The 23,054-nt window shown below is 37.2% G+C and overlaps 1 protein-coding gene and 1 pseudogene across 1 annotated transcript in view; both read left to right on the top strand.

Moving 5' to 3' along the window:
* MRPS17 (mitochondrial ribosomal protein S17) overlaps positions 1-23,054 on the top strand; it is a 170,034-nt gene that overhangs the window by 128,151 nt on the left and 18,829 nt on the right. The gene's annotated exons all lie outside the window — the stretch shown is intronic.
* Positions 11,467-12,046, top strand: LOC108405611 (large ribosomal subunit protein eL19-like; annotated as a pseudogene).

Below are 23,054 nucleotides of genomic sequence, written 5' to 3'. Positions count from 1 at the left end.
TATTTGACCTGATTGTTTATAGATCATAATGCGTGATCAAAACCGAAAGTTTCTGTGATGAATGCCCTTGTACTGTTCACCATGTAAGAATTTATTCACTATGTAAGAATTTGTTCGTTGTGCTTCAGAAGATTGGAGACTGACAAGAATTAGGCTTGAGATGGATTAATGATTGTACATTGAGCATTGACCCCCCTATACTGAATTTTATTGTTGTTAACAACCATTTGATCAATAAATATGAGAGATGCCCTCTCAAAAAAAAAAAAAAACAGCAGCAGACTCACAGAACCCAAGAATGGACTGACAGTTACCAAAGGGAAAGGGACTGGGGAGGGAAAAGGTGGGAAGGGAGGGATAAGGGGGAAACGGGGCATTACAATTAGCACACATAATGTAGGGATGGGGGCACAGGGAAGGCAGTACAACACAGAGAAGGTAAGTAGTGATTCTATAGTATCTTACTACACTGATGGACAGTGACTGTAATGGGGTGTGTGGTGGGGGCTTGATAATGTGGGGAGTCTACTAACTATAATGCTGCTCATGTAATTGTACATTAATGATGTCAAAATAAAAAAAGATTAATCTCCCAAAATAAAAAAGAATATACTGGTCACCAATATAGGGGGCTTAAATGTTGGGCAAATCTATGTCTAAATACTTATAATTCATATTTCCTTCTTAAACTGAAATCTCTTTATTAATGTAGATATTCCACATCTCAAAATCCCTGCTAGTTCACAAATGATCCACACTATCTTCTAGTCTGTTTCTGCTAATTCAGTTGATTGGGTTGCAAATAATTATTTTTCCCCCCACATTAAATTATTTATCCAATAGACATTCCCCCCAAAATACAATGATTTGGGATTAATTTATTCTGCTACTCTTTTATTTTCTAATTCATTATTTACTGATTTCAACTTGAATTTATTCTTAGAATCAGTTTTTAGTTGTTTACAGACATTTGATTATGTTTAATGTATTATTAAAGCTACCAGATTTCTGTGTCTTGCACTATTTCATACTGCCTCAACCCCATTCAACACTGCCATTCAAACATATACACGCCATGAAAAGAGTTCATGCTTTATAGAAAAACTTGTTTGTAATCCATTCACTTATGCCCTAATATTTCTTGTGTATCTAACCTGTGCAAAGTACTGGGATAGATGCTATGCGGAAATCAAAATGAATAGGCTCTGGGTCCTTCTCCTTCTAAAGAGTATACAATCTGGACAAAACAGCATGGGATATAAACGATAACAACTGCAAGTAAAATATTGTTGGAACATACAGGAACTGTTATTTCTGACTAGAGGCTTTGGAAAGGGTTTTCTGACTGAAGTATTGTCTGAACCAGGTTCTTAAAGATGATTAGGTAGTATTGCAGTAGCATGCAGTAGTTAAAAGACTGTTCAAGGAATGGTGGACAAATATAGGGTATATTAGTTTACCACAGCTGCTGTAATGAACTACCACGAATTCAGTGGATTTAAACAACAGAAATTTACTATCTTACAGTTCTAGAAGTCAAAAGTGTGATATTAGTTCTACAGTTCTAAAATCAGTGTGTCAACATTCTTTCTGGAGGCCCCAGGAAAGAATCTTTTACCTGGCCTTTTTCGGCTTCTAGAGGCTGCCTTCATTCCTTGGCTCATGGCCCCTTTCTCTATCTTCAAAGGGCATCCCCCCAACTTCTGTTTGAATCACCACATCTTCTTTTTCTGACTTTGACCATGGTACCTTCCTCCTATAAGAACTTTAGGATTAAACTGGGGTCACCTGGAAAATCCAGTATAATCTCTCTGTCTTGGAGTCCTTAGTCACACCTGCAAAGACCCTATTGCCATGTAAGGTATGATATTCACAGGTTCCAACATACATTTTAGGAGGCCCATTATTCTGTCTACCACATAGGATTTGTTTGGAGGATGATGGTATCTCAAGGAAAATAGAAGCATGGTGTAATGCTGCACAAGAGGCAGACACTGGGGTCCTTTAGGACCAGTAATGCAGGGGAATCCTGGAGAAGTCTTGGGGCCTCCTAAGGATGAAGACCTCAGTATTATTACATGAATGAATAAAAGTCACTTCATGCCAGGTTTACGCAGAGTCCACTAATCTACAGCACCCTGTATTTCCTTGCAGAAACTTGTAGTTTCTTCTTGAGTCACTTGTGAATCAAAATTGTTGAAGTTGGTGAATTACACATTTGTAATGAAAGTTTCTAGTTCCTGTAATTTCTGTAGCCTGATTAGATTCCCTTACAAGCACCATGTCAGTGCCAGATGAAAGTATAATTACTAGAAATTTTCATTTATGTTAACTGCTTATATGAACAAGCTAAATTCTAGGAATAATTGTAAGAGCCAGAGATTTGTTTTCTGGTATATTATTCAGAAAGCTGATTGGAGTCTTTTACATGTGTCAGATAACCATGAAAAAAATTAGAAGTTCTTTAGGCCTGTATTTCCAGTATGTTTTTCTTTTTTTAATGAAGTATAGTTGATATACAATATTATATTAGTTTCAGGCATACAACATACTGATTCAGAAGTTATATACATTATTAAATGCTCACCCCAAGTAATGTAGTTACTATCTGTCAAAACTTTGTTCCAATATGTTTTTCAACCAGTTGAACAGTATCTTAGAAACATCTTAGTTCCCAAGAAAACAATAAAAGCAAGAGATTTTTATTTCTAGTGTGTTATTTAGTAAGCTGAAAGGACTTTCTTACATTGTACAAGCTAATTTCCAGATAAAACCTTTATTCTCACTTCTTTCAGTGGCTTCCCTCCTCTCCAGGACAGTGGCTTGGATTAAGAGCCTTAGAAATCAGTGAAAGAGTGGACTGTTGATTGTCTAATAGGAATGTACGTACACCAGTAGTTCCATTTTGTTCTTTCAGAGCTAGAAGGGTCATGCTGGCCATACAACTTAGTGGTATTTCTTGTTTCTTCTGAAGGATCTAGGGATCCTTCTCTCATATTTGGGTAGAAACTTCTTTACCAGCCATTCTGAAAACTCTTAAGTCAGGGCTGATCACTCAGGGCCCTTTGTCTTCCCCAGCTGGGCATGCTTGGGACATTGTTATTCTTCAAGGAAGATCAAGTGAAATGACCAAGTCCCCAGGAGGGAACAGTTTCCTTTGCCCCTTCTTAAATGCCATGTTATTTGCAGATGATTGAAGTATTTTTTCCTTTATCTGTGTTTTCTATACCCAAGAAGTTTCTCTCTGTATCTTCTAGTTTATTTATAGGCACGGAAGTAAAGACAAGCTTTCCCACATTTGTTCACACCTCCATAAAACATTGTCACTATAGGGAGCACATTTAAAAATAGGACACATTACTATTTCTGTTTAAAGGTATGTTTTCAAAGACATATGGTCACTTCCACAGCCCTATAGACAGTCCATTTTGATAGCTGCTCCAGGAAATTGAGTATTTCCTGGTGGAAGAAGAAAGAACACTGCAGAGTGAAGAGCCCTTTTCCTATTTTCATCATTTGCCTCCTGTTCCCATATTCACTCAACATTCACCTATTTAATAAGTTAGCCACTAATGGCACTAACATGATCCTGGGTCGTTCTTGGATAATTTCCTATGAACCCAAAAAGAGGAACAAAAATTCTCTAAGACATAGTTCTTGTCATTAAATTACTTGCTGTCTCTTTGGAAGTTAAGTTCTAGATACAAAAAAAAAGTAAAAATTGTTAATTTGCACTAGAAAAATATTTAAGTAACACAAAGATATGCACAGTAAAAATATGAGTGAAGGAGTGTGCTAAAGAGGACTTACTGAGTCAAAGAATGCTTCCTGCAAGATGTGAGCTATACCTGAAAGACAAGGCTTAAAAAATTAGAACAACTAAGGGAAGGCCTTCTCAGGAGAGGGAACATCAAAAGCAAAGACAAGGTTGGAGTGCAGATGGTATCTATGGGCATGACATCAAAATGGAACATGAGAATTCCCGAGTACTATTCTTGACCTATTTCATAGATCTATAAATTCCTGTGAGTAGGCCAGTCTGGCTGGAATGAGGAGTCCGAAGTGGGGCACAGGGAGAGGCAAGAGTGACTGTGTGAGGTTAGGCCAGACCATAGAATCTTAAATGCCCAAAACATTTGACTGGAACTTAGTCCTAATGACAATGAGAGTCAAACAATATTTTTGAAAGTGATCTTAGTACCATGAAATTAAGGTTTGGAAAGAAATGATGGTTAGCTGAAAATAGAAGAACCAGAGGTGGACCAAGGACAAATGGCATATGGTTTTCCCCTATACTTCCAGCCCTAATCATTTGATAAATTTGTCTACAAAAAGAATTTTGATGCCATTGCCTAGATATGAAAAAATGTCATAATCAATTTGAGATGTTTGCTGTGGTCAGGGAGTACTGGAGGCACACAGGCCTTGAATGAGTGAAGACCAAGAGATCCTTGTGAAAATGATTATGGCTGATAGCCATATCTTATCCATAACATCAAAATGGAACATGAGAATTCCCAGGTACTATTCTTGACCTATTTCATAGATCTATGAATTCCTGTGGTGACCCCAATTCTTTTTAGAAAGGTATCATTATTTCGGAAAGTGGCTTTGCTTGGTCTGACTTATCTCAGCAGCCCAATGTTGCAGATTTGTGGCATTTTCCAAGTTAGAGATTTAGATTTTTATGGATAGGAAACTAAATACCAGGGAGGGAAAGGCGGGGGCATTATCTGACCCAATTCTGTTTAAATTTAAACACATGAGTTTTGTTGACCTTATTGTGCCAAAGTACAGAAGGTTCAAAAGTACTTGTCAAGTTCAGAGGCACTTAGGCCAAGGTTTCCATTAATATATCAAGTTTATAAAATCTTTATTCCTTAACAAGGATTCTGATTTCTAGAGGCTTTGGGAGAAAATAGGCACCCCAGCTTACTAGATTTCTTCATATTTCATTAAATATTCTGGTTTATGATTTATATTGTATAATAAAATTCAAATAATCACAAAGCCTGGCTTCAATAGGGATAGTTTCACGTGGGTTGAGAACAAAAACCTTAGAAATTCTATTCATACTACTTTTTATAGAGAGCAAAGTCCTAAAGAGAATCCCAATTACTCAATTGTTACCAACCAAAACACATTTATCACATAAGAAATCTATCCGAATATATGATCATCTCTAGGGTAAGAATCTACATTAGGAGTAAAACCATAATCTTTAAGAATTTCAAAGACTAAACCAGTGGAGCTGATTATTTGTGGGGGGAGTGTGTTCAAAACAAAGAGTTTAAATTTAATCATATAAAGGTTTTTAAAATTCAATTCACCAAATCATAAACAGCAGTTTCTAAATTATAATCTGGAATCTAGTTTACTAGAAAGTGTCTTCTCTGGATTCCCATTGTATACAGATTGTGTTGTCTATTAAGCCAAAATCAGATCCATTTCAGATTAAGAGTAGTAAATTCCAGCATATGGTCAAACTCGTTAACTGCATTATACTTTAATCCTAACTAGGTGTGTGATGTTGAAAGAGAAGCTAAAATTTATTTAGAATTTACTGTGTGTGACTAGCTAGGCATCTTCACATATTCACACAGTCTTACAACTTTTCAATATGTGATTCCTACTTTTGTATTTTGGAAACCAAGGCACAGAGAGATTAGGTGACCTCCAGAGGTCCACACAACCCTTAAATTGCGGGTCCAACATTAAAACCCAAACCTGTATGATTCTACATACGCTGAGAAAATCTGAAATAGTGCTATAACATTTATTTTATATTTTATCCTTATAAAAATTTTGAGAATCTGGACATTTTATATATGCCATTTTATAGATGAGAAACTCAAGTAATTTAACCAAGATTTAGAGGCTAGAAATGTTTTGAGTGAGGGCTCCTGCCTCCTAGGCTAGGATCCTTGGATTCTTACCCTGAGTGTGGCCTTTACCTGGGAGTTTGTTAAAAAAATTTTTTTAAAGTACATTCTTGTCCAAGAATGGACTAACAGTTACCAGAGGGAAAGGGACTGAGGAGGATGGGTGGGAAGGGAGGGATAAGGGCGCGAAAAAAGAAAGGGGGCATTATGATTAGCATGTGTAATGTGGGTTTGGTGGGGGAGCACGGGGAGGGCTGTACAACACAGAGAAGACGAGTAGGGATTCTGCAGCACCTTACTACACTGATGGACAGTGACTGTAATGGGGTTTGTGGGGGCTACTTGGTGAAGGGGGGAGCCTAGTAAAGATAATGTTCTTCATGTAATTGTAGATTAATGATACCAAAAAAAAAAAAAGTAAATTCTTGTCCTCACCTTTACCCTTCTGAATCAGAATTCCAGGGGGGAAAAGGGAAAGAGTGGGAAGGGAGAGAGAATAAGGTGGGAAGTAGGAAAAAGGTTGGAATCTGGGTCTTAAGCCCTCCTCCAGGGAACCTGAGACAAGCTCCAATGTGAGAACCACCGGTCTGCTGCACATTAGGGAACAAAGGGCACTTACGATGGAAATTTTATAGGAAGATCTGTCCCTTTACAAACTGAGGGTAGAGAATTAACAACTCACATTTTAAAACCAAAAGGAAAGAAAGAAGTTTCCAAATTTTAAAATAATGTAAACCATTCCCCCTTCCAATTTTACTAAATACATTTTTAGATCACATTTAACCTATTTTTCTCTAAATTAACAGTTGCCTCTTCATTTTCCTGTACATCACTTCTAATTGTTTATTTTACCATGTTAGAGTTCTGCAGTGGTTTTGCTTTTAAAATGAGCTGCATTTACCAATGAATGGCTCCAATGACACCATCAGGATGCCATCCTTCTCCCTTCTGTGACTGTTTTTGCCTATGTTGCTTTTATTCTTAGAGAGGCTCTTCGGTTGTGATGGCAACTTTGTGGTGGCTTAGCAGAAAAAGAGCTTCTCTTTCTCAACAGTTCTAAATAATAGTCCTAAAACTGAGTCTCATTGACTTGACTTGGCTCACATCAGACCAGCCCTTTATGAAAAGTTAATAATCCTCAACACACCTGTGGTGATACCAGCATCATGGTGACACAGACATCCCTCTTTTTGTCCCCTCTTTTTAACAATTAATTAGGCAATCATCCATGAATAAAAGTACATCTGCGGGAGTTGTGGGATCCAGCACCATACACTAAGGCCCCTGGAAGGAGTCCTGGGAGGACCTGCAGAGCCAACAGGAGCTTGTGAATCAGCCATGGTCATGGAAAACCAGAAGAGTGCTGACTTGGGCAGACACCTACAGATAAGAGAGCCTTTGCAGAAGTACAGCTTTCCCAAGGAGAGATTTTAGTACTTTTTTGGAGCAAATATGTACATAAAGTTTGGACACATTGGAGGGGAAAAGAGAAACTTTGCCAGTGACACCCTTCCCCAAGGTGGCACATTGTAGGGCTGAACCAGCTGACATCAGCCTCTCCCGTGAGGGAAAGGGAGGACAGTGAATGAGTGCTGGCTACACCAGCTGTGTGGGATGCTACTGGAGAAGCCTGTTTCTCTACCACAGCACCTAGAGTATTGAAGTGGGGCCTCTAACTATGAGGAGGGAGGAGATGAGGAAAGAGACGGATACGAATATCAAAGGACATTTAAAAAATGTGGTTTCACTTGATTGTTTTCAGGACACCAGAAGGAAGCTAGCCCACAAGCCACTGGGAGAACCTCACATGAGAATACCCCCACCTGGTCTGCAGGCACCCCAAATATCCTGAATGCAAAACCCACACTTCCCCCAACTTGGCAGCTAGCTCCAATAAATAAGGAGTCCATCAGAAAATAGGCTACGATCTGTGGTCTAGGGAGAAACCCAAAATTTGACCTGTAGCACCACCTTCTGGAAAATAAGAGAGGCTACCAGCAACGAGCCTGACAGGCTGTAAAGACCAGAGAGGACATACAAGCTTAAGAATTCTGTTACAAGAGGAGGGGTTTTAATATGAGGTTGGAGAACATCCCAGATATAAGCAGATCTGTGAGAAGTAGCTACCACCCAAAGACAACAAGAAAGATTAAGGAGGTGTCTGCTACTTCAAATGTAAAAAAAAGCAATGCAAAACTCCAAGGAACATGAAGAATAAAGGAAACATCATCACCAAAAGATAATCCTCCAATAACTGGATCAAAGACACAGAAATTGCAATTTATCTGATAAAGAAATCAAAATATCTGTTTCAAGAAAACAATGGCTAACAAAATACACATCCAGGAACAAACAAAAGTCAAAGAAGAAATCAAACGGGAAATAAAAAGTATCTTAAAACAAATTAAAATGGAAACATAACATTCCAAAGCCTATAGGATGCAGCAAAAGCATTCCTTAAGGGGAAGTTTACACCAACAAATGCATATATTAAGAAAATAAAAAGATCTCAAATAAACAACCTAATATTATACAACAAAGAACTAGAAAAAGAAGAACCAAAGTTATCTCAAAGTTAGAACAAGGAAAGAAATTTAAAATATCAGAGTGGAGATGAATGAAAGACAGACCAGAAAAAAAATAGAAGGGACCAATGAAACTAAGCTATTTTTTAAAAGATAAACAAAATTGACATACATGTAACTAGACGAGAAAAAAACAGAGAAAACTCAAATAAATCAGAAATGAAAGAGGATATGTTACAACTTATACCACAGAAATACAAAGGATCATGAGACTGCTACAAATTATATTCCAATAAACTGGGTATCCTAGAAAAGATTGGCTAGTTTCTAGAAAAAGACAATCTACTAAGACTGAATCTGGAAAACAGATAATCTGAAGAGATCAATAATGACTAAGGATATTGAATCAATAATCAAAAACCTCCAAATACAGAAAATTCCAGGACCACAAAACTTCACTGGTGAATTCTACTAGACATTTAAAGAAAACTAATACCAATAACTCTCAAACTCCTACAAAAACTACAATATGAGGGAACACCATGTACCAATGCCAGATGCTAAGATACTACAAGAAAAGAAAACTATAAACTGATACCCCTGTAAGATACAAATGTAAAATTCTCAGCAAAAGTCTTAGCAATCTGAATTCAACAACATATTTGAAGGACCATACACTGTAATCAGGTGTTATTTGTCCCTGGGATACAATGATGATGCAGCACAGACAAAATCAATCAATTTAACACATCACATCAATAGAATGAAAGATAAAAATCACATGATCTGCTTAATATTTGCAGAGACAGCATTTGACAAAAACAATGTCTTTTCATGGTAAAAACCTTCAACCTGTTGGGGAGAAAAGTTTCATAACATAATAAAGGCTATATGACAAACCCACAGCTAACATTATTCTCAATGATGAAAGGCTGAAAGCTTTCCCTCTAAGATCAGAAACAAAAAAAAGGTACCCCTCACCACTCTTATTCAACATTGTGCTGGAAGTCCTAGCTAGGATAATCAGGCAAGACAAAGAAATAAAAGGCATTCAAATCAGAAAGAAGGTAAAATTGTCATTATTTGCAGATGATATGATCTTCTATATAGAAAATCCTAAAGACTCAACCAAAAAACTGTTGAAACTAGTAAACAAATTCTGTAAAGTTGCAGGGTATAAAATCAGCATACAGAAATCAGTTGCATTTCAATATACCAAAAATGAATATCTGAAAAATAAATAAATAAAACTATCCCATTCACAATAGCATCAGAAATAATAAAATACTTAGGAAAAATTTAACCAAGGAAGTGAAGAGCTATACAATGAAAACTATAAGACTTTGATGAAAGCAATTGAAGAAGATACAAATGGAAAATATATTCCATGTTCATATATCAAAAGAATTAATATTTTTAAAAGTTCATAGTACCCAAAATAATCTATAGATTCAATACAATACTCATCAAAATTCCAATGGCATTTTTTTACAGAAATAGAAAAAAATGTCCTAAAATTTGTATGGAACCACAAAAGATCCTTAATAGCCAAAGCTATCTTGAGAAAGAAAGAACGTAAATCAGAACCACAGTGAGATATAACCTCACTCCTGTCAGAATGGTCACTATACAAAAGACAAGAAATAGCAAGTGTTGGTGAGTATGTAGAGTAAAGGGAACCTTCCTACACTGTTGGCGGAAATGCAAATTGGTGCAGCCACTATGGAAAGCAGTAAGGAGATTCCTCAAAAAACTAAAAATAGAAATACCGTATGACTCAGTAATTCCACTTCTTGGAATTTTCCCAAAGAAAAAAAAATCTCTGATTTGAAAAGATATATGAACCCCTATGTTTATTGCTGCATTATTTACAATAGCCAAGAAATAGAAACAACCTAAGTGTCCATCAGTAGAAGAATGATTAAAGAAGAGATGGTACATATACACAATGGAATGTTATTCAACCATAAAAAAAAGAAATCCTGCCATATACAACAACTTGGATGCACTTAGAGGGTATTATGCAAAGTGAAGTAAGCCAGGCAGAGAAAGACAAATACCATATGATTTTAATTATATATGGGATCTAAAAACACAACAAAATAAAATGAACAAAACTGCAGTGGACTTATAGATACTGAGAAGTGACTGGTGGCTACCATGGGGGAGGTGTTGGGGTGGGTGGGTGAGGTGGGTGAAGGGGATAAAAAGGCAGAAAACATCAGTCATAATATAAATTAATCATGGGGATGAAAGTATAGCATAGAGAATATAGTCAATAGTTTTGTAACATCTCTCTATGTTGACAGTAACTACACTAGTTGGGGGGTGAGCATTTAATAATGTATAAAACTGTTGAATCACTATGTTGTATACTTGAAACTGATATAATATTGTATATCAAGTACACTTTAACAAAAATATATTATAAATAAATAAATAAAATAAAAAAGAACAATCCTGTAGACTTCAGACTCCTTGGTTTCAAAATATATTACAAAGCTATAGCAATTCTAACAATATAGTATTGGCATAAAAATAGACACACAGACCAATGGAATAGAATAATAAACTCAGGCCCAGAAATAGACTTATGCATATAGGGTCAACTAATATTTGACAAAGAAGCAAGAGCACTCAATGGGAGAAAAATAATCTTTCCAACAAATGATGTTGGAAAAACTGGATAACCACATGCAGAAAAATGAAAGTGGACTCCTATAGCAACCCCAAAATTAACTCAAATGGATTAAAGATTTAAACAAAAGACCATGACACCTTAAAACTTCTAGAAGAAAACATAGGGAGGAAACTCCTTGGCATTGTTCTTGCCTATGATTACTTGGGTATGACAGCAAAAGCACAAGCAAAAAAGGCAAAGATCAACAAGTAGGACTATATCAAATTAAAAAGCAAAAAAAGCACAGCAAAAAAATCAACAAAATGAAAAGGAAACCTACAGAAAGGGAGAAAACATTTCAAACCATATATCAGATAAAGAGTTAATATCCAAAATATATAAAGAACTCCCTTTTCCTTATGCTGCTGCGGCCACAGCCATGAGTTCGCTCAGGCTTCAGTAGAGGCTTGCCTCCAGTGTCCTCCACTGTGGTAAAAAGAACGTCTGGTTGGACCCCAGTGAGACCAATGAAATCACCAATGCCAACTCACATCAGCAGATTTGGAAGCTGATCAAAGATGGGCCGATCATTTGGAAGCCTGTGACTGTCCATTTCCTAGATCAGTGCCAGAGAAACACCTTGGCTTGCCAGAAGGACATAGGTAAGTGAAAGGGTACTTGCCAATGCTCAAATGCCTGAGAAGGTGGCCTGGATGAGGAGGATGAGAATTCTGCACATGCTGCTCAGAAGGTAATGTGAATCTAAGTAGATTGACCACCACATGTATCACAGCCTGTACCTGAAAGTGAAGGGTAATGTGTTCAAAAACAAGTGGATTCTCATGAAACACATCCATAAGCTGAAGGCAGACAAGGCCTGCAAGAAGCTTCTGGCTGCCTAGGGTGAGGCCCTCAGGTCCAAGACTAAGGAAGCACACAAGCACCATAAAGAGTAGCACCAGGCCAAGAAGAAGGAAGTCATTAAGACTCTGTCCAAGAAGGAAGAGACCAAGAAATAAAGCTCCCTCTCTCTTGTCTGTACATAGTGGCCTCAGCAATTACATAGATCAAGCATTCAATAAATCAAGTTGTTTCTGCCTGCAAAAAAAAAAAAAACTCATACAACTCAATGACAAAATAAATCCAATTTAAAAATGGACAGAGAAAGTAAATAGACATTCCTCCAAAGACATTCAAATGATCAGCATTCCTCCAAAGACATTCAAATGATCAGCAGGTAATGAGAAGAGGGTCAACATCACTAATCATCAGGGAAATGCAAATCAAAACCACAGTGAAATATCAACTCATATCTATTCGAATGGCTATCACTAAGAAGTCAAGAGATAATGTTGGCAAGGATGTTGAGAAAAGGGAACTTTGGGCACTGTTGTTGGACTATAAATTGGTGCAGCCACTATGGAAAACAGTATGGAGGTCCCTCAAAAAATTAAAAATAGAACTACCATATGATCCAGCAATTCCACTTCTGGGTATTTATCTATAGGAAATGAAAACACTAACTCTGAAAGATATATGCTCCCCCATGTTCATTGCAGCATTATTTACAATAGCCAAACAATCTGTGTCCATCAATGAATGAATTGATAAAGAAAATGTGGTATGTATATACAATGAAATATTATTCACACAAAAAAATGAAGGAAATCCTGCCATTTATAGCAACATGGATGGACTTTGAGGGCATTAGGCTAAGTGAAATAAATCAGACAAAGACAAATACCCTATGATATCACTTCTATATGGAATCTAAAGAAACCAAACATAGATACACAGTGGTTGTCAGATGGGAAGTGTGCAAAATGAACAGAAGGTACAAACTTCCAGTTATAAAATAAGTCCTGTGGATATGATGTACAGCTTGTTGATTATAGTTACTATTTGAAAATTGCTTAGAGAGTAGATCTTAAAAATTCTCATCACAAGAAAAAAAATTGTAACTGTGTGGTTATGGATGTTAACTAAACTTATGTGGTAATCATTTCACAATATATACAAATACTGAATCATTATGTTGCACACATGAAACTAATATAATGTTACATGTCAATTATATCTCAAAAAAAGAAAATACCACCAAAATTAAAATAGAACTACCATGCAATTCAGCAATCTTGCCTCTGAGTATATATCCGAAGGAAATGAAAACAGGATATCAAAACAATATCTGCACTCTTGTATTTGTTGTAGCAGTATTTACAAAAGCCAATATATGGAAATAACCTTAGTATCCATCCATAGATGAATGGATATAAAATATGTAAGATATATATACATATTTATAATAGAATATTATTCAGCCGTAAGAAAGAAGGAAATCCTGCCATTGAGATGACATGATAGACCTTGAAGCCATTATGCTAAGTGAGGTAAGTCAGACAGAAAGACAAATGACATCACTTACATGTGAACCTAAAAATTCCAAACTTATGGAAGTAGAGAGTAGAATGCTGGTTACCAGGATCTGAGGGTGAGGTAATTGAGATGTTATTTAAGGGTACAAATTTGCAACCAGTAAATAAATAAGTTCTGGAAATCTAATGCACAGCAGATTCATTAGAGTCAACAATACTATATTATAAACTACAAAGTTGCTAAAAGACTATATTTTAATTGTTCTCACCACAAAAGAGAAGTGATAATTGTGTCATAGAGATGTTAACTAAAGCTACAGTGATGATCATATTGCAATGCATATCAAGTCAACACTTTGTACACCTTAAACTGACAATGTTTTATATTAATTATATCTCGATTTTTTAAAAATCCCCAACAAATACATCGATCATTGGTTTAAGAAAAGGAAAACATTAGAAAATGTCATTTGGAAAAATTAAGGGAAAATGGAAAACAGCATGCAGCCTTCAGTAGTGTAAGACATGTATTAGATGCTTCTGGAAAGGAATAACACCTCCCCCCATGTGATGAGCTTATTCATCAGCCATACAATTCCCTAACCCATTACACATCATTCATTCTCCTGTTCAGTCTCTCTCTCTCATCTTTTCATCTATTACCTTTCATTGTCATTTTAATGGTCTGAATGTCCCCCAAAATTCATATGTTGAATTTTAACCTTTGGGAAGCAGAGCCATCAGGAATGGGTTTTAGTGCCCTTATTAAAGGAACCCAAGAAATCTCCCTTGGCCCCTGCCATCATAGTAGGACAATGATAAGGCACTATCTCTGAACCAGGAAGTGGGCCCTCATCAGACACTGAATTTGTCAGTGATCTTGGATTTCTCAGCCTCCAGAATGTGAGCAACAAATTTCTGTTGTTAATAAGCCACCCAGTCTATATTTTATTACAGCATCTCCAACAGAACTAAGACAGTCACATCTGAGAAGTGTGCTGGATAAGATCTCCTTTCTGAACCTATGCCTTCAAATTCAACAAGCCTACTTCCTACTGTAGAAAGACTGCAATTCTCCTGACTGAACAACTCTTAGAAAAGTAGCAGTCTTCCCATGTATTTGTATTCAGACTAATAAGCAAAGTCTAAAAGGTTACTGACTCACGGCCCTTGAATCTGGAACCCAGCCTGGGTTTTTAATGACTTGTAGCTATAGGCTTCAGGGCTCTGCTCAATCTCCTTAACTTAGCCTCCACCTTGGCCTCTGTCTCAGGACAACATAAAACAAAATCCCAGAGAGAGGAGGCATTATCAATCTGTCCCTTGCCCACAGATATATCAAAGATTCTTCAAAATATTTATCTTGCCAGTAGCATACAGGTATAATTACATGAGAGGAGATAGAAATGAGTCTCTTCTCCTAGGTCCCGATATCTTATCTCTTCTACTTTGCTTCCAGGCTTCCTCCCTTTACTCTCCCAAAATTTTACTAGGACAAAAAAATCTGCTTTTCAAAACTGAAGACACAAGATTAGCTAATTTAAACATCTTGGATTGCTGACCGTAGGCAAAAAAGTCCTCTCTTGGCCAAGTTGAATATTCTTTCCTCTCTCCTTTTTTCAGATGAGCCAGCTTAAACCAAAGCTGCATGTTTCTTGCAAGACATTCCATAAAGCTACAAGAAGTAGCCAACCACATGCCAACATACTAATTTTTCTATCAACCTTCCTAAAATTCCAATCCCAGGTGACACAGAGTCTGAGATCTAAGATACTACAAAGGGCAATTTATCAGCTCTTGGCTCAGCATAACAAATATTGCCAAGTTCCTAGTCAATGAACATCTGTGTTGTTTCACAAGCTCTTCAGGAGCTTCCCAAGTATAATCCGAAACAATACCCCATAAGTAGAGGGCAGGGAGAGGCCAAAGAAAAAGGTGACTCAGACTGGTAGGTGGCAGGTTTGATAAGCAAGGGAACTTCCAAGGGCTTGTTTTGGGGCTGCTGTAAAATGATTAGATCTCTGCACCCACCCACCAAATCTTAGAAGTGTATATGGAGGCCTTAAGTAGATTCAGTCATGTATACTGTCCAGATGGTCTCAATACCACATCACTATCTCAGGTTATGTCCTTGAGACAGGCCCTGGGAGCTAGTAAGGAAAGCATAACCCACATTCCAAGGAAAAGGAATCTCCAATTGCTGGAGTACAGCCCACAGGTCACCCAGTGGTCTTGTCTTCTTGATGACCTCACCCAACAAGTGGCCTTGATGCTGATGAAGCAGAACCTTCCTGACCCAGGACTCAGTCCTTTTCCTGGATAGCATCTGTAACAGCTCCATGTGCCTCTTATTTTGGAGGTCTTCAGTTTTTTATTTTTCACCTTCTTCTGGGAAATCTTCCTTTCTTGACTTCCCCAGCTTTGTCAATCTTTACTTTATCTGAATTTCCATTCCCTTTAGAGACTATCCCTCACCATAATGAGTTTTTGACTACTGCTTATATTGCTTTTTTATTACTTTTCACACTTGGATTTTAACATTATAGGAAAAAGACCCATGTCTTTTAACTCCTGTCTACAGTTCTGGTCACAAAATAGGCACTCAAACATTTGAAAAAGTTCAAGTGCCAGTTCTTCAACCTGCTGGCTTTGGGGCCTAGAACAATTTATTTAACTTCTCCCAGCATTGATTTCCTCATTTGTAAATGGCAACAATAGTAAAACCTGCCTAATAAAATTGTAGTAAAGATTAGATAAGATGGAAAAAAGTGTCATGTTGCCTAGTACATAATAAGTATTCTATAAACACTCTCTGTTATTACTATATTTAATGAGGATTTCTTAAATGTCTACTGGAAACCATTCAAATGATGTAGACATACAAGGGAACTAACATTTGTTGAGCACATAATCTGTGTCAAATATTATGTTGAGTACTTTACAGGTTTAGGTAAGAGCAATAACCCAATTTTACAAATGACAAGCCTGAAGGCAGAGAAGCTGAGTAATTGACCACAGGTAATATAACTCGGTAACTGGCTGAACTAGATGATAATGATAGCAATCAGAATACAGAAGAGACTCTAACCTTAGATCAAGAGAGCCAGAATTCATATTCTGTACTTGGATTTTATTTTATTTCTTTTTTACAATTTTTTTTATTAAGGTGTTTTTTTTTTATTTTTTAATTTTGATATCATTGATCTACAATTACAAAGTTTTTTTGGTTTTGTTTTTTTATAACCTTTTGAGTTTGCATAGGAAACGCATTCAAGGGTTTCTCAGCAGCAGAATGACATGGTTCAGGGGCCTTCCCAACTGTCAGCTGCCTCTCTCCCTAATCTCCTCAAATCAGTCTTAATAATAATCTGTTAAGCTGTAGTTTGAACCTGATATTATAGTCCATGTTGAAAAATCACAAAGCTTGCCAGTTGAACACCACTGTTCTCCCCTAACTAGATGAAAAGGATCAGAGGAGGAACTCTGAGGAATGGAAAAAACCTACCCAGGAAACTGCCTGAGACTACTTAGAATATACCGTCAGTGAGGCCATAGCTTGGGGTTACAGTGTGGTAAAGTGACTTGAGGACTGCTTTAAGCTTTTCTTTTTTTAGTATCATTAAGGTATTTCTTTTTTACAATTTTTTTATTAAGGTATTATTATTAAGATGTACACTCTTATGAAGGTTTCACATGAAAAACAATGTGGTTACTACATTGACGCATATTATTGTCCCCCCTCCATAGCCATTGAACACAGTCAGTGTAGTAAGATGCCGCAGAGTCACTACGTATCTTCTCTACGCTACACTGTCTTCCCCATGATCCCGCCCACACCATGTGCACTAATCATAATACCCCTCAATCCCCTTCTCTCTGCCTCCCCACCTACCATCCCTCACCCCTCCCCTTTGGTAACCCCTAGTCCCTTTTTGGAGTCTGTTGCTGTTTTGTTCCTTCAGTTTTGCTTCGTTGTTATACTCCACAAATGAGGGAAATCATTTGGTACTTGTCTTTCTCTACCTGACTTATTTCAGTGAGCATAATACTCTCTAGCTCCATCCATGTTGTTGCAAATGGTAGGATTTGTTTCTTTCTTATGACTGAATAGTATTCCATTAAGGTATGTCTTTTATACAATTTGTTTCATTAAGGTGTATATACAAAACATCTTCTTTATCCATTCATCTACCGATGGACACTTAGGTTGCTTCCTTATCTTGGCTATTGTAAATAGTGCCATAATAAACATAGGGGTGCATATGTCTTTTTTTTTTGCTATCATTAATGTACAATTACATGAGCAACATTAATGGTTACTAGACTCTCCCCGTTATCGAGTCTCCACCACATACCCCATTAAAGTCACTGTCCATCAGTGTAGTAAGATGCTATAGAATCACTACTTGTCTTCTCTGTGTTGTAGTGCCTTCCCTGTGCCCCCACCCCTACATTATGTGTGCTAATTGTAATGCCCCTTTTTCCCCTAATCCCTCCCTTCCCACCTATCCTCCCCAGTCCCTTTCCCTTTGCTAACTGTTAGTCCATTCTTGGGTTTTGTGAGTCTGCTGCTGTTTTGTTCCTTCAGTTTTTGCTTTGTTCTTTTACTCCACAAATGAGTGAAATCATTAGATACTTGTCTTTCTCCGCCTCCCTTATTTCACTGAGCATAATACCCTCTAGCTCCATCCATGTTGTTGCAAACTGTAGGCTTTGTTTCTTTCTTATGGCTGAATAATATTCCACTGTGTATATGTACCACATCTTCATTATTCATTCACCTACTTATGGACACTTAGGTTGCTTCCATTTCTTGGCTATTGTAACTAGTGCTGCAATCACCATAGGGGTGCATGTGTCTTTTTGAATCTGAGGTCATGTTTTCTTTGGGTAAATTCCTAAGAGTGGAAATCCTGGGTCAAATGTTATTTCTATTTTTAGGTTTCTGAGGAACCTCCATAGTGCTTTCCACAATGGTTGAACTAGTTTATATTCCCTCCAGCAAGTGTAGGAGACTTCCCCTTTCCCTGAATCATTGCTAGCATTTGTTGTTCTAGTATTTTTGATGTTCACCATCCTAACTGGTGTGAGGTGATATCTCATTGTGGTTCTAATTTGCACTTCCCTGATGATTAGCAATGTGGAGCATCTTTTCATGTGCCTTTTGGCCATCTGAATTTCTTCTTTGGAGAATTGTCTGTCCGTATCCTCCACTAATTGTTTAATTGGGTTATTTGCTTTTTGGTTGTTGAGACATTTGAGTTCTTTATATATTTTGGATGTTAACCCCTTTTCAGATATGTCATTTCCAAATATATTTTCCCATACTGTAGGATACCCATTTGTTCTGCTAATGGTGTCCTTTGCTGTACAGAAGCTTTTTATCTTGATGTAATCCCATTTACTCATTGTTGCTTTTGTTTCCCTATCCCAAGGAGATGGCGTTCAGGAAAATGATGCTCATGTTTATATTCAGGAGATTTTTGCCTATGTTGTCTTCTAATAAGAGTTTTATGGTTTTATGACTTTCATTCAGGTCTTTGATCCATTTTGAGTTTGCTTTTGTGTATGGGGTTAGACTATAATCCAGTTTTATTCTCTTGCATATAGCTGTCCAGTTTTTCCACCACCAGTTGTAGAAGACGCTGTCATTTCCCCATTGTATATCCATGGCTCCTTTATCATATATTAATTGGCCATATATGCTTGCATTTATATCTGGGCTCTCTAGTGCGTCCCATTGGTCTATGAGTCTGTTCTTGTGACAGTACCAAATTGTATTGATCACTGTGGCTCTGTAGTAGAGCTTTAAGTTGGGCAGCATAATTCCCACAGTTTTATTCTTCTCAGGATTGGCTTGGCTATTCAGGGTCTCTTGTGATTCCAAAGAAATTTTAGAACTATTTGCTCTAGTTCATTGAATAATGCTGTTGGTATTTTGGTAGGGATTGAATTGCATCTGTAGATTGCTTTAGGCAGGATGGCCATTTTGACAACATTAATTCTTCTTATCCATGAGCACAGGATGTATTTCCATTTATCTTCTCTCATTTCTTTCATGAATGTTTTGTAGTTCTCAGGGTATAGTTCTTTTACTTCCTTCATTAGGTTTATTCCTAGATATTCTTTTTGATGCAATTGTGAATGGAATTGTTTTCCTGATTTATCTTTCTGCTAGTTCATCATTAGTGTATAGGAATGCAACAGATTTATTTGTATTAATTTTGTATCCTGCAACTTTGCTGAATTCAGATGTTAGATCTAGTAGTTTTGAAGTGTATTCTTCAGGTTTTTTTTATGTACAATATCATGTCATTGGCAAACAGTGACAGTTTAACTGCTTCTTTACCAATCTAGATGCATTTTATTTCCTAGTGTTGTCTTTTTGCTGTGGCTAGGACCTCCACAACTATGTTGAATAAAAGTGAGGAGAGTGGGCATCCTTGTGGCCATTATTATATTGAGGTACTTTCCCTCTATACCCATTTTGTTGAGAGTTTTTATCATGAATGGATGTTCAATTTTTTTGAATGCTTTTCAACATCTATGGAGATGATAATGTGGTTATTGTCCTTCTTTTTGTTGATGTGGTGGATGATGTTGATGGATTTTCAAATATTGTACCATCCTTGCATCCCTGGAATAAATCCTACTTGATCTTGGGTTGTTTTTTTGATTACTGATTCAATTTCATTGCTGGTACTTGGTCTGTTTAGATTTTCTGTTTCTTCCTGGGTCAGTCTTGGAAGGTTGTATTTTTCTAGAAAGTTGTCCATTTATTCTAGGTTATCCAGTTTGTTAGCACATAATTTTTCATAGTATTATCCCACAATTCTTTGTATTTCTGTGCTGTCTGTAGTGATTTCTCCTTTCTCGTTTCTGATTCTTTTTATGTGTATAGACTCTCTCTTTTTCTTGATAAGTCTGGCTAGGGATTTATCTATTATTTTTATTTTCTCAAAGAGCCTGCTCCTGCTTTCATTGATTCTTTCTGTTGTTTTATTGTTCTTGATTTTATTTATTTCTGCTCTAATCTTTATTATGTCCCTCCTTCTACTGACTTAGAGCCTCAGTTGTTCCTTTTTCTAGTTTTGTTAATTGTGAGTTTAGACTATTCATATGGGATTGTTCTTCTTTCTTGAGGTATTGCAATATACTACCCTCTTATCACAGCCTTCGCTGCATCCCACAGATTTTTCAGTTTTGAATTATTTTTTTCATTTGTCTCCATATATTGCTTGATCTCTGTTTTTATTTGGTCATTGATCTATTGGTTATTTAGGAGCATGTTGTTAAGCTTCCATGTGTTTGTGGATTTTTCATTTTCTTTGCATAATTTATTTCTAGTTTAATACCTTTGTGGTCTGAGAAACTGGTTGGTACAATTTCAATATTTTTGAATTTACTGAGGCTCTTTTTGTGGCCTAGTATATGATCTATTCTTGAAAATGTTCCATGTGCACTTGAGAAGAATGTGTATCCTGCTGCTTTTCGGTGGAGAGTTCTGTAGATGTCTGTTAGGTCCATCTGTTCTAATGTGTTGTTCAATGCCTCTGTCTCCTTACTTATTTTCTGTTTAGTTCATCTGTCCTTTGGAGTGAGTGGTGTGTTGAAGTCTCCTAGAATGAATGTACTACATTCTATTTCCCCCTTCAATTCCTTTATATTTGTTTCACATATGTAGGTGCTTCTGTGTTGGATGCATAGATATTTGTAATAGTTACATCTTCTTGTTGGATTGACCCCTTTATCATTATGTAATGTCCTGCTTTGTCTCTTGTGACTTTCTTTGTTTTGAAGTCTATTTTGTCTGATATAAGTACTGCAACTCCTGCTTTTTTCTCCCTATTAGTTGCCTGGAATATCTTTTTCTATCCCTTCACATTTAGACCATGTATGTCTTTGGGTTTGAAGTGAGTCTCTTGCAGGCAGCATATAGATGGGTCTTGTTTTTTTATTCATTCAGTGACTCTGTATTTTGATTGATGCATTCAGACCATTTACATTTAGGGTGATTATTGATAGGTTTGTACTTATTGCCATTGCAGGCTTTAGATTCGTGGTTACCGGAGATTCAAGGGTAACTTTCTTACTATCCAAGAGTCTAACTTAACTCACTTAGTATGCTATTACAAACACAATCTAAAGGTTTTCTATTATTTCTCCTCCTTTTTCTTCCTCCTCCATTCTTCTTATATTAGGTATCATGTTCTGTACTTTTTTTCTATCCCTTGACTGACTTTGGCAGTAGTTGATTTAATTGTTCATCTGCTTAGTGATTAATTGTTCTGCCTTCTTTACTGTGGTTTTATTTCCTCAGGTGACAGTGATTTAGCCTTAGGAACACGTTCATCTATAGCAGTTCCTCCAAAATACACTGCAGAGACTGTTTGTGGGAGGTAAATTCCCTCAACTTTTGATTATCTGGAAATTATTTAATCCCTCCTTAAAATATAAATGATAATCTTGCTAGGTGGAGTACTCTTGGTTTAAGGCCCTTCTGCTTCATTGCATTAAATATATCATGCCACACTCCCTTCTGGCCTGTAAGGTTTCTGCTGATAAGTCTGATGATAGCCTGATGGGTTTTCCTTTGTATGTGATCTTTTCTCTCTCTCTGGCTGCTTTTAATAGTCTGTCCTTATCCTGGATTTTTGTCATTTTAATTATTATATGTCTTGGCATTGTCTTCCTTGAGCCCCTTGTGTTGGGAGATCTGTGTACCTCCATGGCCTGAGAGGCTATCTCCTTCCCCAGATTGTGTAAGTTTTCAGCAATTACTTCCTCAAAGACACTTTCTACCCCCTTTGCTCTCTCATCTTCTTCTGGTACCTCTATAATGTGAATATTATTCCATTTGGATTGGTCACACAGTTCTCTCAGTATTCTTTCATTCTTAAAGATCCTTTTTTCTCAGTGCCTCAGTTTCTTTGTATTCCTCTTCTCTAATTTCTATTCCATTTACCATCTCCTCCACTATATCTAATCTTCTTTTAAATCTCTCCATTGTATGTTTCATTTCAGATTTTGTATTCCATAATGATTGAATCTACATCCAGAATTCTTCCCTGAGTTGTTGAATATTTTTCTGAACCTCCATGAGCATGTTTATGATTTTTATTTTGAAATCTCTTTCAGGAAGACTGGACCCTTTTCCTGGTATTTGTGGGATTTGGGTTTGAACCAGGTTCCTTTGACATTTCATATTTGTATGTGGCACCCTCTACTGCACAGAAGCTATACCCTCTGGAGCTGCTCAGCCCCTGGAGTAATGGTGGAAGTGTCAGGGGAGTGGCTCTGGTGCCTGGGGTAAAGAAAGATATGTTTCCTGCTTCCAGACTGCTGTGCCTGTCTCCACTGTCAGAACCAGTGGGCCAAGCACACAGGTGTAAGCCTCTATGCTTTGTGTTGGTAGCTGCCATAGGTGGGGCCTTCTTCTGGTTGGCATGACATCAGGGCAAGGGCTGCCGGTTTGTGAGCTGGTGTGGGCTGGCTGGGAGGAAGGTGTGGCAGGCTCTGTATCAGTGGGGGGCCTTGGAGCTGTGCCCCTAGCCAGGGGGTTGACCACCTGAAGGTCCTGAAAGTTCCCAACCTGCTGGGCAGAGTACACCCAGACAATTTTGTCCACCTGTCCTTTCTCCTGAGCAGTAAG

The sequence above is a fragment of the Manis javanica genome, chromosome 10, assembly GCF_040802235.1.
Source record: "Manis javanica isolate MJ-LG chromosome 10, MJ_LKY, whole genome shotgun sequence".
NCBI classification, from domain to species: domain Eukaryota; kingdom Metazoa; phylum Chordata; class Mammalia; order Pholidota; family Manidae; genus Manis; species Manis javanica.
Note: the sequence above shows the minus strand (reverse complement) of the source record. Positions and strands in the feature narration are given on the sequence as shown.